The following is an 18,310-nucleotide window of genomic DNA, read 5'->3' as shown; positions in this document are numbered from 1 at the left end:
ATGCCCAAAAGTGGGATTGCAGCTCTATGTGGAGTATTTTGAGCAACCTCCATACTGCTTTCCAAAGTTGTTGAACAAGTTTACACTCCCACCAACAATGCAGTAAGGTTCCCTTCTGTCCACATCCCCTCCAGCATCTGTTGTAAGTAGACTTCTTGATTATAGACATTCTAACTGGTGTGAGGTGGTATATCAATATTTTTTTGATTTGCATTACTTTTATGGCTAGAGAGGTTGAGCATGTGTCTATTGGCCATTCTTCTTTCCTATTCAGAGAATTTTTCCTTTAAGTCTTTAGCCCACTTATTTATTGGGGAGTTGTTTCTTTGAAGATTTGTTGTTGGGGGATTTAATTTATTGAGTTCCAGGTATATTTCAGATATAAGACCCTTGTCTGTTGTAAGGATAGTGAAGATCTTCTCCTAATCCGTGGGCTTTCTATTAATCTTGCGAACTATGTCCTTTGCCATACAGAAGCTATGCACTTTCATGCAATCCTATTTGTCCAACTTTTCTTTGATTTCTTGTGTTTCTGGGTATCTATTAAGAAAATTTTGGCCTGTGCCAAGCAGACCTACGGTTTCTCCTACTCCATCCTGTAAAGTTTTCAGAGTGTCTGCTTTGACTCTGAGATATTTGATCCATTTGGAGTTGATTCTGGTGCAGGGAGATAGATAACAATCTAGCTTAATTTTCTACAACTAGTTAACCATTTTTGCCAGCACCATTTACTGAAGAGGCTGTCTTTCTTTCATTCTATTTTTTTTTTAGCTCCCTTATCAAAGATTAGATGGCTATAGGTCTGTAGGTTCATTTCTGGGTTTTCAATTCTATTCCATTGGTCCTGAGGTCTGTTCTTGTGCCAATACCAAGCTGTTTTGATTACTATGGCTTTATAGTAGAGTTTGAAATTTGGTATTGATATTCCTCCAGCAGTGTTCTTTCTGTTAAGGATCGTTTTTGCTATTCTGGGTCTTTTATTGTTCCATATGAATTTTTAGATTGCCTCTTCTATTTCCTTGAAGAATGAGGTTGGAATGTTGATAGATATCGCATTGAATTTGTAGATAGCCTTGGGAAGTATTGCCATTTTGACGATGTTGATCTTTCCAATCCAGGAGCATGGGAGTTTTTTGTCACTTTCTAAGTTCTGTTTCGATTTCCATTTTCAGGTTTTTAAAGTTTTCATCATAGAGGTCCTTCACTTGTTTGGTTAAGTTAATTCCTAGTTATTTTATTTTTTGTAGGGCTATTCTGAATGGAGGTGTTTTCCTGATTTTAGCCACACTTTTCCCCTTGTTGGCATATAGAAAAGCCATTGATATTGGGAGATTAATTTTATACCTTGCTACTTTGCCAAAGTTTTTAATCACCATGAGTAATTTGCGAGCAGAGTCCATGGAATTCTTAAAATACAAGATCACCTCATCTTCAAAGAGGGAGAGTTTTACTTCATTTTCCCTATTTGGATCCACTTTATGTTTGGGTCTTGTCTTATTGCTGTAACTAAGCATTCTAATACTAGATTGAAGAGTAGAGGAGAGAGTGAGCATCCTTGTTTCTTTCCTGAGTTTAGAGTAAATGGCTTTAGTTTTTCACAATTGAGTATAATACTGGCTGTAGGTTTGTCTTATACAGCCTTTATTGTATTGAGGAATGTTCCATGGATTCCTAATTTTTCCAGAACCTTCAAAAGGGGTGGTGGATCTTGTCAAATGTTTTTCTGCATCTATTGAGATAATCATGTGGTTCTTGTCCTTACCCTTGTTGATGTGATGAATTATGTTTATTGATTTGCGTATATTGAACCAGCACTGCATCCCTGAAATGAATCCTGTTTGATTGTGCTGTATGATGTTTTTGGATGAATTGTTGAAGCTGATTTGCCAAAATTTTGTTGAGAAGTTTGGCATCAGTGTTCATCAAAGATATGGGTCTATAGTTCTTTCTTTGATGAGTCCCTGCCTGGATTTGGGAAGATGGTTATTATAGCTTCATAGAATGAATTCGGTAGTGAACTTTCTCTTTAATTTCATTGAAGTGTTGAATGAGTACTCGTGTGATTTCTGCTTTGAAGGCCTTGTAGAATTCCGCTGTAAAACAGCAGAAAGGAGGTCTCTGATTGCTATTACTATTTCAATTCTTGATATGGGCCTGTTAAGATGGTTTAACTCATCTTGGTTTAGTCTCTGCATATCGATATTTGCTAGGAAAAGGTCCATTTTTGGCAAGTTCTCAAACTTATAAGCATAAAGTTTTGAGAAATATTCCCTTATAATATTCTGAATCTTGGTCGTTTCGGTGGTGATGTTACCATTCTCATCTCTGAGTTTATTTATTTAGGTGTGTTCTCTTCTTTTTCTGATAAGATTTGCTAAGGGTCTCTCAATTTTGTTAAGTTTTTCAAAGAACCAACTCTTTGTTTTGTTGATTATTTCTATGATTTTTTGGATTCTAATTCATTTATTTCTGATTTAACTTTCTTTATTTCTTTCCATCTACTGGATTGGGTTTATCTTGCTGCTCTTTTTCAAGGAAGCTCAGCTGTCTCATTAAATTGTTGGTTTCAGCTCTCTCCAATTTGTTGATGTAGGAACTCAGATCTATAAACTTGCCTCTGAGTACTGTCTTTGCTGTGTCCCAGAGAAGCTGGTAGTTTGTGTGCTCATTTTTTTTGAATATCATGAACAATTGAATTTTGTTTCTAATCTCTTCCATGACCCACTGGTGGTTCAACAGTGTGTTGTTCAGCCTCCATATGTTACAGGACTTTCTTCGGTGGCTTTTGGTGTTGAGTTCTAATTTTATTCCCTTGTGGTCTCAGAGAATGCAAGGTATAACTTCAATGTTTCTGAATTTGGACAAATTTGCTTTGTGACCTAAAATGTGGTCTATTTTGGAAAATGTTCCATGTGCTGCTGAGAAAAACATGTATTCTGATGCTGCTAGGTGAAATATTCAGTAGATGTCTGTTAAATCTAGTTGATCTATGCAGCTGTTTAGGTCTGCGGTTTCTATGTTGAGTTTTTGCTGAGTTGATCTATCTAGTGGCGATAGTGGTGTGTTAAAGTCCCCAACAATTAATGTTTTTAGATCTATATGAGATTTGAGAGAAAGGAGTGTTTCTCGGATAAATTTGGGTGTTCCGTTGTTTGGCGAATAACTATTTACAATTTTACTATCCTCCTGAAGGAGAGATCCCTTCATTAGTATGTAGCGACCTTCTTTATCTCTTCTAACTAATTTTAATTTGAAGTCTATTTTATCTGATATTAGTATTGCTACTCCTGCCTGTTTATGGGGACCGTTGCTTTGTAGATTTTGTTCCAGCCTTTCAAAGTCAAAATGTGTTTGTTTTTATGGTCCTTGCCCAATTTCTATACAAGACTGCCCAACATCTTGCTACCTTCTTATCATCTCCACTGGGTGAGAAGCACATGTGAAGGCTGCTCTGATCTAATTCACTTAGTAAAGAAAGGCATATGCAACGTGAGTAATTTTCTACATTCTGGAGTTGGAAAGCTAAGGTATAAATGATTCTTGATTTCTAGATCCGTTCCTGTTGGTGAGAAGACAAACATACTCATGAAATATTTTATTTATTATTAGTATGATCAATGAATTAATTCAGATCAGGCCTGAAGAAGCACCAAGCTCTTCTCCATAGCTGGTACAGGACTGACGCTGGATGTGATGGAAAAAGATGGGGTCAGCTGAAACAAAGAGGCTACCCCTCTTGATCTTTGTCACTGTGTAGTCGGTATGTCTGAAAGAAGACCCCTCTCTCTGCCAGGTGATTGTGACTCATGCTTATAATCCACGTTATTCATGAGGCAAACATCTGAGGAATGAGGTTCAAAGCCAGCCTGTGTAGGGAAGTTCATGAGGCTCATCACTAATTAGGAGCCCAAATATCTGGAAGTGAAACTGTTGCCTAAGGTCTGCTCTTGACTAAAAATCAAACAAACAAGAAAAAATAAACAAACAGAAAAACTGACTGAGCCAGTCCCTGAGATCAAGCCCAAGACCAGCACAAAAGATGGAGGGGGAAGAGAAGCCCTCTCCCATACTGGAATCCCCACTCCGCACCCCCATAGAGAGTTCTCAGAGGGCTGGAGCTGACTCCTCTAGCTAAGTGTCAAAGAGCAGAAATGGAGAAAATGAGCATTTCTGGTGAAAGGAGCACTGGTGCAACAGCAAGCTGGGGCAAAAGGAAAAGGCTTCAGCCTGGCCTTTCCAATTGCACAGCAGTTATCCCAAGCCTTTTTATGTCTGAGGCCTCTGGACATATCCAAGGCAGAATATCTCTATTTTAGATTATAAAAAATACTGTGCTACTTCATCAGCTGAAACCTTTAAAATGGAGATATTTGATAACTATTTTCCTATACACAAAGATGAAATCTACTGCTCATTTAAAAACAAATCCAAGGAAAGAAATATAAGTGCAATGGGAAAGTGCGTGCCTTACATGCATGATGTCCTGGTTTCCATCTAAAGCATTGGAGAAAAAAATGAGAAAACATGGAAAAACCGCCCAGAGTTATCAGAGCATAAAAAGAGCATGTCTGTGCAATGGAGGCAAAGTCTCTCTCCCATAGAAGTTCTCTTTTACTTTGGCCTTGAGCAGTCCTGTGTGCGGGCTCCTTGACATCATATCATGGCCCATCGCCCCTGGAACAATGAACACTGTGATGAGGTGACTATACCCCAGAGGTAGGTACCAAAATTATAACTTACTCAGAAGGACTAAAGAATGCATAAAGATCTTGGGTTGGCTTTGTGGAGCTTCTGACTAGGCCTGGGGAGTGATATGACCTGCAGACTGTCCAATGGTCTTGAGAGACATATAGTTCATTCCTAAAGACACCTCATTAATACCTACATAACCCACACCAACTAGTGCCTTCCCTCCCATGGGCCTTTCCTGTCTAGCAAGGGTTCTGATGGTCTTTTCCTTCAATAAAGTTATGCTGTCTTACCTCTTCCTTTTTGTCTGTAGACTCTTTCCTCAAACAAAGGAGACAAAGGACCTGATCCAGGTGTTACATTTTATTTTTCTTGTCAGTCGAAAGGCTTGAACTCAGGACCTAGACACTGTCCCTCAAGGCTAGTGCTTTTGCACTTTGAGCCACAGGACCACTTCTGGTTTTCTGGTGGTTAATTGGAGATAAGTCTCAAACTTTTCTGCCTAGGCTGGATTGAAACTCTGAAGTTCAGACCTCAGCGTCCTAAATAGCTAGGATTACAGGTGTGTGAGCCACCAGTGCTGGACAAATGGTTGTGTGTGTGTGTGTGTGTGTGTGTGTGTGTGTGTGTGTGTGTGTGTGTGTGTGTGTGTGTGTGTGTTGGTCGTAAGGCTTAAATTAATGCATAAACATTGATTTGGATTTTTTTTTTGCTGAAGATTAGTGCTCTACCACTTCAGTCATAGTTCTACTTCGGGATTTTTGGTGGTTAATTAGGGATAAGAATCTCACTGAATTTTCTTGCCTGGACTGGCCTTGAACTTAGATCCTCAGATCTTAGTCTGCTGAGTATCAAGAAATACCAGCTAGAGCCACCATCACTACAGCTGAATATTCTATTTTATTCCATTCTCTGCTAACTCATGATAAAGAGGCTCTCTCCTAAATTCCCATAGATTTTAGAGTGCTGTGTGGAATACCAGCTATACACAAGTAATGAAAGCTGAAAATCTCAATGGGAAAATGGTGCCCTTCTATGGATATTCTGCATCATTCACTATAGTACTGAGCAGTCCCATATGCAGACACTATACATCCCATCACCATGGCACTGAGCAGTCTTGTGAACAGAGCCATAGACATTGGATCAATATGGCCCTGAGCAGTCCTGTGTGTAGACCCCAAAGATATCAAATAACCATGACCTTGATAGTTAAGCATGTGACCCCTACATTAGGATAAAAACCCAACAGTGAAGACTTTCATAGGGGAGGCTGGACGTGAGGGAAGTGTTTATTAGAGGAAAGTGGCTGCTAAAAGATCTGAAGTGGGTGGGTGACATGATGGAGTAGGGTCTTGGAAAGCCTCTACTGAGAGGTATGTGGCCATGGTGTCTTCAAGGAGCAGATGTGTCAGTGTTAGGGAAGAAATGACTAAAAGAAGGATTCAGCTTGTTTCCCCTGTGGTCTATGGAATTCATTTGCTAGGAACAATCAGGATATAATCTGTGTATGAGAAACAAAGGTTTCACCTATCATCCACTCAATGCATGGAGATGAGACTCTGGTCCAGGGAAACCTTGTGCTGAGTGGCTGACATCACTAAGTCACACATCTGTGAGTACCCATCATGTTTGCAGACTCAACACCTAGGTATACCATGTATGATTGGAACAAACGCATTCCCGGTGTGTCCCTTGGGCACTGATGATACTCTAGCACAGGTTTGGTGGCAACACAAAAAGGGCTCAAGATAAAAGCATTCAGGATCCACCAGCTTTGGTGCCCAGGAAGCAGAAAAAAGTTCTGTTTTGAAGCAGGCCATCATGTTGATACTGAAAACCTAATAACTGAATCACATCTTTTGTCTCTATGATCTCAAAGAATGAGTTCATGGATGCAGAGGGAAGAATAAAACAGCAATGATTTATTGAAGAAGAGAATATCAAATGTCTTGCTAGACAGGAGGGGTCCTAAGGGAAGGTACTTACTGGGATGCTTTGTACAGGGTTTAATTGTCTGTAGGAGAGAGCTATATGACTCTCAAGGTCATAGGACAGTCTGTGGCCATATCCATCCCAGACCCAATCAGAGATGTCACACAGCTTGTATGAGATATCTGCATCCTTTAGCCCTTTTAATGGATGTCTGGTCCAGCAGACACCTGTGAGGCTCAATCAGGTCACTGTTCACATGGAAGTCTACTAGTGGCTCAATTGATAGAGCTTCTCTTCTAGCTTTGTGTTGTGTTGTGGTGCGTGTGTGTGTGTGTGTGTGTGTGTGTGTGTGTGTGTGTGTGTGCGTGTGTGTGGTTAATTGGAAATAAGAGTTCCAAGTACATTCCTTCCCTTCTGAGCCAACACTGAAGCATGATCCTCAGATCTCAGCCTCCTGATTAGCTAGGATTATAGATTTGATCCATAAACAAAGGGCTGAAAAAATAGTCTTTTAATAAGTTCATAAGTTCATTTAAAGAAGTATGAAAACAGCACCATTACTTAAAATTCAATCACCCCTCAGTATCCTCATGGAATGGGCTCGAGGACCCCCACCAATAACAACATCTTCACACACTCAAGTTCTTTATATAAAATAGTATTTGTATAGAACCTACAAATAATCTGCCACACACATTCAAGTGTCTCTACATGACATCATACTTAATAACAGGTACATGCTATGTAGCCAGTGGATTTACTATAGAGTACAGTACAAGTATATGAGAAGAAAATAGTGTATAATTATTTCCCTTGACAAGCCACATTTGGTGGAATCTACAGTGTTGGAATGTGCAGAGACAATAGCAGGTGAATTAAAGGTGAACCTGAAGATGAAAACTGGCAGGAATGGAGACGAGAAAAATGCGAGGAGGTGGAGAAAGAATGGGTTAAGGCCTGAGGCATTTGGAACTGGAGAAGAAGAGCCAGTGGCCCAATTAACAGTACTGGGGAAGGAAAAGGGATGAAGAGGAAGGATTAGTTCACATATATTTGTTCTTATCCTATCAAGATTTATTTAGCTTCCTTCAGAATTGAAGTTCTAAGAGAATTATCAGAATTCTCAAGTCCATTCATTACTAAGTCAGAAATGGATTTCATCTCACAACAAGATGGTAATCACAAAAATATTCAACATCTCCATGGAAGTTTTAAAGGGTAATATCAATCAATGACTTGAATTACCTTGGCAAGGAAGACACCTGTAAGGATTTATGGGTGAGTAACTTTAAAAAACTCCAACAATGACAACTGGCTCTTAACAGCCCAACACTCATCATGAAGCAATGAGCTTTTCCTTCAATGTTGTCTTTTCCATTTTTTTTTGTGAAGCAAGATTACCATATTGTTCCTCTGTAATTTGAGAGACAGTGTCAAGAAAGAGAATGCATAAGTTTGAATCACCTCTTGATGACAAGAAAGCTGAAGCAATTTGATTGTCTCATGACTGTCTCATTGGCCAAGGGGCAAAAAGGGTAGTCACAGTTGAGAGGCATTTTCCATCCACCTTCCAAATGCATTTCTACTTTCTTCTGCCTGTTCTGAATCCACATAAGCTAGCTTATATTGACTGCATCAGTAAAGACTGACTAGCCCTGGAGGATTGGCAGGGATGGGATGGTGTGCAAAAGGCGGAAGTGACCAGGAGGCCTGAAAAGAAGGGAGGGCTGAAGTGAGAGAACCACTGCTAATCTCCTCTTCAAAAAATCCCTCAATGGCTGAACCAATCTTTTCTGTTTCCATGTCTCAAATGCTGTAATTTCTGTAATGAATGCTGAGAGTCACTCAGAATCATAAGCTCTGCCCCTAAGTTTCTTGTCAATTATAGGCCTAAGTCAACTCTTGTCTCCACAGGCAAAAAATATGTTCCTCGGGCCATCATGGTGGACCTAGAGCCGGGAACCTTAGACTCAGTGAGATCAGGACCATTTGGCCAGAGCTTCAGGCCAGACAACTTCATATTTGGTATGTCATCATGGTCTATGGGTCCTAACATCCAGGCACTCCAGTGCTGGGCTGAGCCTTTATACACCTAGATATTGTCCTCACCTAACCCACCTATTCCAGTCCACTGGAGTCATGCCCCTGGCCACTCAGACAGCTCAGATCAGTGCAACTCTGCAAGCCCTCCATGACAAAGAAGCCTCTGAAGGGAAAGATCAGCAATCAGGGAAAGCCGCCAACAAGGTTTCAGCACTGCTGGTCATTTCAAAGGCCCGGCAATAACAGAGAACTACTTCAGGACACCAGAAATCAAAGCATAGCTATGTGTGAGCAAGGTGCAGACAAGTGCTTGCAGCTTAGCTTTCCTATGATCACAATGTGCTCCTGTCCCTCCTGTGAAACTAATTACATTTCCAGTATTGAGGCAGGCTCTGTTCTTCATTTCTACAAGTAGTTGATTTGGGTTAAAATGTATCTTCCTCCACATTGTCTTTATTTCTTTAGAACCTGGGTGATTTGTAGGGTCCCAGATACAATGAAAACATTTCCTTTATTTCACCAAAGTTATCTAAATTAAAAGCAAAGGTTGGCTCAGAAGAGTCCTGTTGTCTTCACAATGCAAATGGCACAGTAAATATTCTTGGAGTGTGTGTCCCATCATGGCTTGTGTCTGATAGGCCAGAGCGGGGCAACCAATAACTGGACCAAGGGCTACTACACAGAGGAAGCTGAGCTGGTGGAGCCGGTACTGGATGTGGTGAGGCGGAAGTCAGAAAGGTGTGACTGTCTACAGGGTTTCTAGCTGGCCCACTCTTTGGGAGGTGGCACCGGGTCAAGCATGGGCACCCTGATTCTCAACAATATTCAACAGGGGTACCCAAACCTCACCATGAACACCTTCAGTGTCATGCCCTCCCCAAAGGTGTCAAACACAGTGCTGGAACCCTACAACGCGATCTTCTCTGTCCACCAGCTGGTGGAAAATGCAGATAAAACTTTTTGTATCGACAACAAGGCCCTGTACAACATCTGCTTCTGTAACTTGAAGCTGCCCACGCCCAACTATGGCGACCTGAACCACCTGGTGTCAGGCACCAACAGCGGGGTTACCATCTGCCTGTGCTTCCCTGGCCAGCTGAATGCAGACCTGCACAAGCTGGCCTTGAATATGGTGCTCTTTCCCGCCTGCACTTCTTCATGCCTGGCTTTGTGCCCCTGGCCAGCCGTGCCAGTCAGCAGTACCATGCTCTCTCAGTGCGCGAGCTTCACCCAGCAGATATTTGACCCTAAGAACTTGATGGTCAGCTGTGATCTCCGCCATGGCTGCTACCTGACAGCGGCTGCCATCTTCCAAGGCTGCATGTCCATGAAGAGGTGAATGAACAGATGCTCAACATGCAGAACAAGAACAGCAGCTACGTTGGAGACTGGATCCCCAACAATGTGAAGACGGCTGTGTGTGACATCCCCCCTTCCCTTCCCCCCCACCCCACCCCCACATAGACTCACGATGTCGGCCACCTTCATCTGCAACAACATAGCCATCTAGGATCCCTTCAAGTGCATCTCAGAGCAGTTCAGTGCCATGTTCCAGTGCAATGCATTCTTGCACTGGTACATAGGTGAGGGCATAGATGAGATGGAGTTCACTGAAGCTGAGAGCAATATCAATGACCTGGTGTCCAAGTACCAGCAGTGCCAAGATGACACTGCTGATGAACAGGGGGAATTTGAAGAAGACTTGGTGTAGGAACTAGTTTAAGACTTCCCATTGCTAGCAGTGCAACAGGAGTGTCAGAGCCTGCCTACTTCTCAAATTAATGGTGCTTTCCTGAGCTCCTGTTGTCCTGGAGTGGGATCCTTGCTGTGTATCATTATGCACAGCCTTTCCTGTCAGAAACTCACTGGTGGTGAATGTAAAAATACAGATTTCTTTTAAATATAATTGTATGAAAGCCTTATTTATATAAATAAAGAAGTATACATTTTATACTCTTAGCCCTTATTCTTCTTAAGAATCCCTTTTATTCTTTCAACGTATTTGAAATATAAAGGTGGCCAGCAGGATTTAATCTTAGCAATGTAGGACTGGTGCTCAAGAGGAGTTTCAAATTCATGGTATTCCCGCTATTTTGAAGAGGAGTATGGCAAATGCCAATATTTTTTATTTTCCCTGGCCCAGTTTTAAAGTTAGCAATCTCTCAATAGCATGCCAGTAGCAAAAATGCAGTTTGAAGAGAAAGAAAACTAAAACTAGATGTTACAATTTTCCTAGTACCAATTTGATGTTTGGAGTACTGACAGGATTGACATTCAAGGCTTGTCTGGGCACTGAGGTAGCAGGGCCTCTTCCTCCTTTATTCTGACACAGGACTGGCTATACCTGCCACCCATTACACATTCCTCTTTGGGAATGGAACCACAAAAGGCAGTTATGAATACTGGCCATTACAGATCTACTTCTCCTTCACAGAATGATAGGTTCTTGTCTCATGCCCCATCAGAGGGATTGCAGACACATTCTCCAGAAACTGTAGCAGGAACCCCGATCCCTGTGCTTACAGTTCAGTTTACAGTGAAGCAGAACTCACAGGATGAGTGCAAGATCTTGGTTGCCAGGGTAGTTTCTCAAGGCATCTGGCAACATTAAGGACAGAAGTGAGTCTAGCTCTTTGAGGGAGTGAAAAGCTGACCAGCCCCATAGTGTATCAAGAACTGCTTGATTCCTTCCAAGTGAAGGAGAGAAGGGGAGACATGGCCCAATGACCCATTCTCATACTCACTTTTCCAGCATTCAAAGCTATCTGAGGCCCAGGGGGAGTTGTAAGGACAAAAGGGATGCATGGAGCTAGCCTGTTGGGTATGGTTACTTTACATGAGTAAGATGGAAATCTCAATTGCTTAGAACCTACAATGGCCAGGAAGAGGTCGAACACTTCTGTTTTCACAGGAGGCCACATCAGTCAAGGGTTCTTTTTGCCAGAATCTTTCACTCTTCTTGCAGTGAGGCTTCAGGTAGGTTGTCTGTGCCAGGCATTCCTCCATGGCCACCAATAACCTGTAAGCCCCTTTTTATTCAGAAACAGGACCTATGGGAATTTAGCAACTTTTAGAAAGCTCTAAGGAAAAGATACAACTGGGTGAGGTGCAAGTTCCTTGCTGCTAGTAAAGTTGGGAAATAGTAATTTCCCTAAGCTTTCCTCTACCAGGCCTGAGGTTGGAGTAGGGTGGAGATGAGTGAGGTATAGATCTTTAAGCCAAGCTGATCTCACTCATTAGAAAGTAAACTTCCCCAGGGGGTGATCTGTGACTAGAAGCAAGATGTTTTCTGTCCTTGCCCCAAGGTATATCAAAGTGCAATTAGCTTCTAATGTGGGAGTCCTAGGGAGTAGGTGTTGGCCAGCAAATTGACATTCCTGGGACTCTAGTACTGGAACTGATCAGGTTGGATGATCCCCAAACCCAATAAGGCTGCTGGGTCAGAACTGAAGGCAGGTCTGGCCAAAGCACTCTCACTCCTCAGTGGGTTAAGGATTGAGGCCAAGCTGTGATGGAGGTCCCACCTAGCGTATCTACCAGTATTTGACTAAGAATATTTTTTAAATTTTATTTTATTTGTGAACATACTGTACAGAGGGGTTACAATTACATGGGCAAGATAATGAATACATTTCTTACCAAGCATTGCAGCCTCCTCCTTTGTTTACCCTTCACCTCCCTTCCCAGCCTCCCCCCTCCCCGCCCACCCAATCCTTCCCCATCTCCCCCCCACCGACATTGTAAAGCTCGTTTTTGACATGACAATTTGTACTTTTCATTGTTGCAACAGGTCCATCTGAATCCTTAAACGACTTGTTTTTCCCCATCTCCTCCACAAGTTATACTGACATCAAATATATTGAAAGCGGGGGTTATACTGTGGGGGAGGGACATACAAAGCAACAAAGAAATAATCTTATAAATGCATTAGAAACACATGCATGAAAGAAAAAAAACATTAAGATACCTATCTAAGGATTCATTTTCCTAACATAACATTATCTTACTTTTTCCACTTGACTCATACATATACTAGATATTACAAATAAGGGAAACCATGGGACCTGTGTTTCTTTGTGCCTGGCTTACTTCACTTAATATATTTTTTTCCAAGTTATTCCATTTCCTAACAAAGGGGGCAATGTCATTCTTTTTGATGGAGGCATAGAATTCCATTGTGTATATATACCACATTTTCTTGATCCATTCATCTACTGAAGGGCATCTGGGTTGGTTCCATATCTTAGCTATGGTAAATAATGCTGAAATAAACATAGTTGTGCTGGAAGCTTTAGTGTGATCTTGTTTGTAAACATTTGGGTAAATGCCCAAAAGTGGGATTGCTGGGTCATAGGGGAGGTCTATGTGAAGTCTTTTGAGGAACCTCCATACTTCTTTCCAAAGTGGTTGAACAAGTTTACATTCCCACCAACAATGAAGTAAGGTTCCCTTCTGTCCACATCCCCTCCAGCATCTGTTGTTGTTAGAGTTCTTGATTTTTGCCATTCTAACTGTTGTGAGGTGGTATCTCAATGTTGCTTTGATTTGCATTTCTTTTATGGCTAGGGATGTGTCTATTGGCCATCCTTCTTTCTACTTCAGAGAAGTTTTTCTTTAAGTCTTTAGCCCACTTATTTATTGGGCAGTTGTTTCTTTGAGGATTTGATACAATAGAATGGAAGAAAGACAGCCTCTTCAGTAAATGGTGCTGGCAAAATTTTTTAACTACATGTAGAAAACTAAAGCTATATCCTTATATATCACCCTGCACCAGAATCAACTCCAAATGGATCAAAGACCTCGAAGTCAAAGCAGACACTCTGAAAACATTACAGGATGGAATAGGAGAAACCCTAGGTCTCCTTGGCTCAGGCCGAAATTTTCTGAATAGAGACCAGGAAACACAACAAATCAAAGAAAGATTGGACAAATGGGATTGCATAAAGTTGCAGAGCTTCTGCATGGCAAACGGCATAGCTACCAAGATCAATAGAAAGCCCACAGATTGGGAGAAGATCTTTACTAGCCATAAAACGGACAAGGGTCTCATATCTAAAATATACTTGGAACTCAAAAAATTAAATCCCCCAACAACAAATGACTAAGAATATTTTTTTGTTTTCTCTTAAATACTCATTTATGAGCCTTTTCTGGTGGCTTTGGATTATTACTTTACACTCTTGACGAAGTAGTTCTTGTTTCACAATTAATAACTCTTGCCTCACCCCTCAGAAAACTCTTCTTGATAATTATATCAGTAGATCACCATATATTTCTCAGGCATGGCTTTTGTTTCCTCCTAGCCAGAGGTCTGCACTCATTGCCACACAAGCCAACATTGAGGTGACTCCTATAGACAGGGTGATTATTTTGTCCAAATGCTAAGTGCAGCATCTGCCTTATTTTCATGTACCTTGGTAATTGTATCAAATATTTAATAGAGTCCTTGACTAGTATGATAAGCAAAGCTCTGAGTGAAGATGCAACTCAATGGTAGAGTACATCCCTGGCATGCACAAGACTCTCTGTTCAGTCCCCAGCACCAAAAGGAGGAAAAGGTAACAAATGTTAGAAAAGTGGGGCTGAAATTAGGAAAGCAACTCCATTTGTAGTAGCCCCACAAAAAATAAAATACCTAGGAATTAACTTAACCAAAGAAGTGAAGGACCTCTATGATGAAAACTTCAAAAACGAAAAATGAAATAAAAACGGTACTTAGAAAATGGGAAAAACTCCCATGCTCCTGGATTGGAAAGATTAACATCGTGAAAATGGCAATACTTCCCAAGGATATCTACAAATTCAATGTGATACTTATCAACATTCCAACCTCATTCTTCAAGGAAATAGAAGAGGCAATCCAAAAATTCATCTGAAACAATAAAAGACCCCGAATAGGAAAAACGCTCCTCAACGGAAAGAACACTGCTGGAGGAATATCAATACCAAATTTCAAACTCTACTATAAAGCCATAGTAATCAAAACAGCTAGTTACTGGCACAAGAACAGACCTCAGGACCAATGGAATTGAATTGAAATCCCAGAAATGAACCTACAGACCTATAGCCATCTAATCTTCGATAAGGGAGATAAAAAAATAGAATGAAAGAAAGACAGCCTCTTCAGTAAATGGTGCTGGCAAAACTGGTTAACTACTTGTAGAAAACTAAAGCTAGATACTTATATATCACCATGTAACAGAATCAATTCCAAATGGATCAAAGACCTCGGAGTCAAAGCAGACACTGAAAACATTACAGGATGGAATAAGAGAAACCCTAGGTCTCCTTGGCGCTGCCCGAAATTTTCTTAATAGAGACCCAGAAACACAACAAATCAAAGAAATGTTGGAAAAATGGGATTGCATAAAGTTGCAGAGCTTCTGCATGACAAAGGACATAGCTAGCAAGATCAATAGAAAGCCCACGGATTGGGAGAAGATCTTCACTAGTCATACAACGGACAAGGGTCTCATATCTAAAATATACTTCGAACTCAACAAATTAAATCCCCCAACAACAAATCCTCAAAGAAACAACTGCCCAATAAATAAGTGGACTAAAGATTTAAAGAGAAACTTCTTTGAAGAAGAAAGAAGGATGGCCAATATACACAGGAAGAAATGCTCAACCTCCCTAGCCATAAAAAGAAATGCAAATCAAAACAACATTTAGATACCAACTCACACCAGTTAGAATGGCAAAAATCAAGAACTCTAATAACAATAGTTGCTAGAGGGGATGTGGACAGAAGGGAACCTTACTTCATTGTTTGTGGGAGTGTAAAGTTGTTCAACCACTTTGGAAAGTAGTATGGAGGTTCCTCAAAAGACACCACATAGAACTCCCCTATGACCCAGCAATCCCACTTTTGGGCATTTACCCAAATGTTTACAAACAAGACCACACTATAGCTACCAGCATAACTATGTTTATTTCAGCATTATTTACCATAGCTAAGATCTAGAACCAACCCAGATGCCCCTCAGTAGATGAATGGATCAAGAAAATGTGGTATATATACACAATGGAATTCTATGCCTCCATCAGAAAGAATGACATTACCTCATCTGTTAGGAAATGGAAAGACTCAAAAAAATTATATTAAGTGAAGTAAGCCAAGGCCAAAGAAACATAGGTCCCATGATTTCCCTTATTTGCAATATCTAGTATATATATATATATGCGTCAAGCAGAAAAGGTCAGATAAGGAGATGTTTGGAAAATGAACCCTAAGATATGTATTTTATATGTTTTTTTTTCTTTCATGCATTTGTTTCTTACCCAATTATAAGATTATTTCTTTGTTGCTTTGTATGTCCCTCCCCCACAGTATAACCCCTGCTTTCACTATATTTGATGTCGGTATAATTTGTGGAGGGGAAGGGGAAAAAGAAGTCATTCAAATAAGAATACAGGTTGACCTATTGTAACAATGAGGAAGTACAATTTGTCATGTCAAAAACGAACTTTACAACTTGCGGGAGGGGGATTGGGTCGGGGGCAGGGAGGATGGGAAGGGTAAACAAAGGAGGAGGCTACAATGCTTGATAAGAAATGTACTCACTATCTTGCCTATGTAATTGTAACAACTCTGTATAGTATTTGCACATTAAATAAAATTAATTTTTTCAGCAAGAAAAAACATAAAATAAAAATAAAATGTAAAAAAGTAAAATATCAACAAAAAACAAAAACAAAAAACAAATGTTAGGCTCAGAAGACAAAATATTAGGACTCATGGAAAAACACCCAGATTGGCACTGAAGAGTTGTGTCATGAGGGAACACTGGTAGAATGTTTGTAGCGGGAAAGAAGAGAGCCGCTTGATGTATGTACCCTTTTAGAAAGCAGAGATAGGAACAGGGAATGAACTTCTCGTAGTCATCCTAGGCCATGGAAGGAAGAAGCCCTGACATGTATGTTGCTCTAATGGGACCAGAGTCTAAAGTGGCACCACCATACCAGGCCGTGGCCCAACAAGAACAGGTTTGTCAGAAGGACCTTCTTGCATTGGAGAGATTTCTTTTGACCACTTCGGCCTTGTTAATCATATTTCCTTACGCTGTTTCCTTTTTCCTTCCACCTTGTCATACCTATAGCAGATCCTGTCCAGAAGACCCATTCTCTCTAATCTCATTCTCTAAAAGTCTCCCAGTTTAGAGCTGTACATATCCTAGACCAAAAAAGTAGGGGGTGGTTATTCTGTCAGACATAGAATTAAACTAAAAGGTATCTTTAGGTAGACTTTGACAAGGTTCTCATATGGACAGTGTTTTGTTGATTAGTCCTAGAATTGCGACCCGCTTTGGGTCTAATTCTGAGATGATAGTGGAAGACAACTGGTGATAGGACTTCACAGACCACTGTGATTTCAAAACCTTGGCAGGTACATCTCTATTCAAGGATGTGCTATCAGCCAACATACATATGTCTGTTACAGGAGTGATGACTGGGAAAAGGAATTTATTGGCGATAGAGGAGACCAGCCTTTAGACAAGTTGTTGCCTTTCAGTGTGAGGCAGACAAAGAGTGCCTATGGATACAGAGTAATTTCAGGAAGCTTCCCCCAAGTCTTGTTATCCACAAATCATCTGAGAATAACTGTAAACCCAGAGGTGAGAGACATGTGCTTTGTGCTTTTGCACCACTGCTTTGCTGCATGGCTCTTTATGCTCTTCTGAAACCTCCTTCTGAGCTGGTCCACAATGTTCCCAGGAGGTGGGAAGCAGAGGGGACTTGGCAGCTAGGCTGCTAATGACTCTGGCCACACGGACTTGGGGCAGTAGGCAAGTGCTGGGCATCTGCTGCATTCTAGTGGTATGTGCTCAGTGGAAAATTTTTCTCTTACTAAGAGCAATTCCTCTGTCCTTGAGCCATCTCCCAGGTCAGGATATCTTTATCTGCAGAGGCTGAAGCTTTGCCATAGCTCTCATCTTGACAGGTGTCTTTCTGTTTTTCAATTTTCCCTTCCTTCCTTCCTTCCTTCCTTCCTTCCTTCCTTCCTTCCTTCCTTCCTTCCTTCCTTCCTTCCTTCCTTCCTTCCTTTCTTTCTTCCTTCCTTCCTTCCTTTCTTTCTTTCTTTCTTTCTTTCTTTCTTTCTTTCTTTCTTTCTTTCTTTCTTTCTTTCTTTCTTTCTTTCTTTCTTTCTTTCTTTCTCTTTCTCTCTCTCTTTTCTTTCTTTCCTCTCTCTTTCTCTTTCTTTCTTTATTCTTTGTTCCTTTCTTTCTTTTTTTGTTGTTTTGTTGGTCATTGGTCTTGAACTCTAGGCCTAGGAACTGTCTCTTAGCTCTTCGGCTCAAGGCTAGTTCTCTATCGCTTGAGCCATAGTGCCACTGCTAGTTTTCTGGTGGTTTATTGGAGATAAGTATCTCAAGGGCTTTCCTGTCCAGGCTGGTTTTTAACTGCCATACTTAGATCTCTGCCTCCTGAGTAGCTAGGTTCACAGTCATGGGCCACTGGTGCCCAGCTTGACAGCTTTCTTATTCGTGCAAGATAACAATGGCTATGTTGTGTTCTGTGAGGAGTTTCCCTATCATCCTACAACACTAATGGTCTTAGTGTTGTGGCAGAGCACACAGCAATGGAGCTTTCTATGCATACACATTGACTAGTATCTGAAAAGCCAGCATGCAAAGGCCAG

The 18,310-nt window shown here is 40.9% G+C and overlaps 1 pseudogene; it reads left to right on the top strand.

The window, feature by feature from the left end:
- The first annotated feature begins 4,660 nt into the window (after nt 1–4,660).
- On the top strand, nt 4,661–10,378 carry LOC138815697 (tubulin beta-2 chain-like; annotated as a pseudogene).
- The last annotated feature ends 7,932 nt before the right edge of the window (nt 10,379–18,310 follow it).

The sequence above is a fragment of the Dipodomys merriami genome, unplaced genomic scaffold (assembly GCF_024711535.1).
Source record: "Dipodomys merriami isolate MVZ:Mamm:240054 unplaced genomic scaffold, mDipMer1.0.p SCAF_66, whole genome shotgun sequence".
Lineage (NCBI taxonomy): Eukaryota > Metazoa > Chordata > Mammalia > Rodentia > Heteromyidae > Dipodomys > Dipodomys merriami.
The sequence above is the reverse complement of the archived record's forward strand: the minus strand, read 5'-3'. Positions and strand labels throughout refer to the sequence as shown.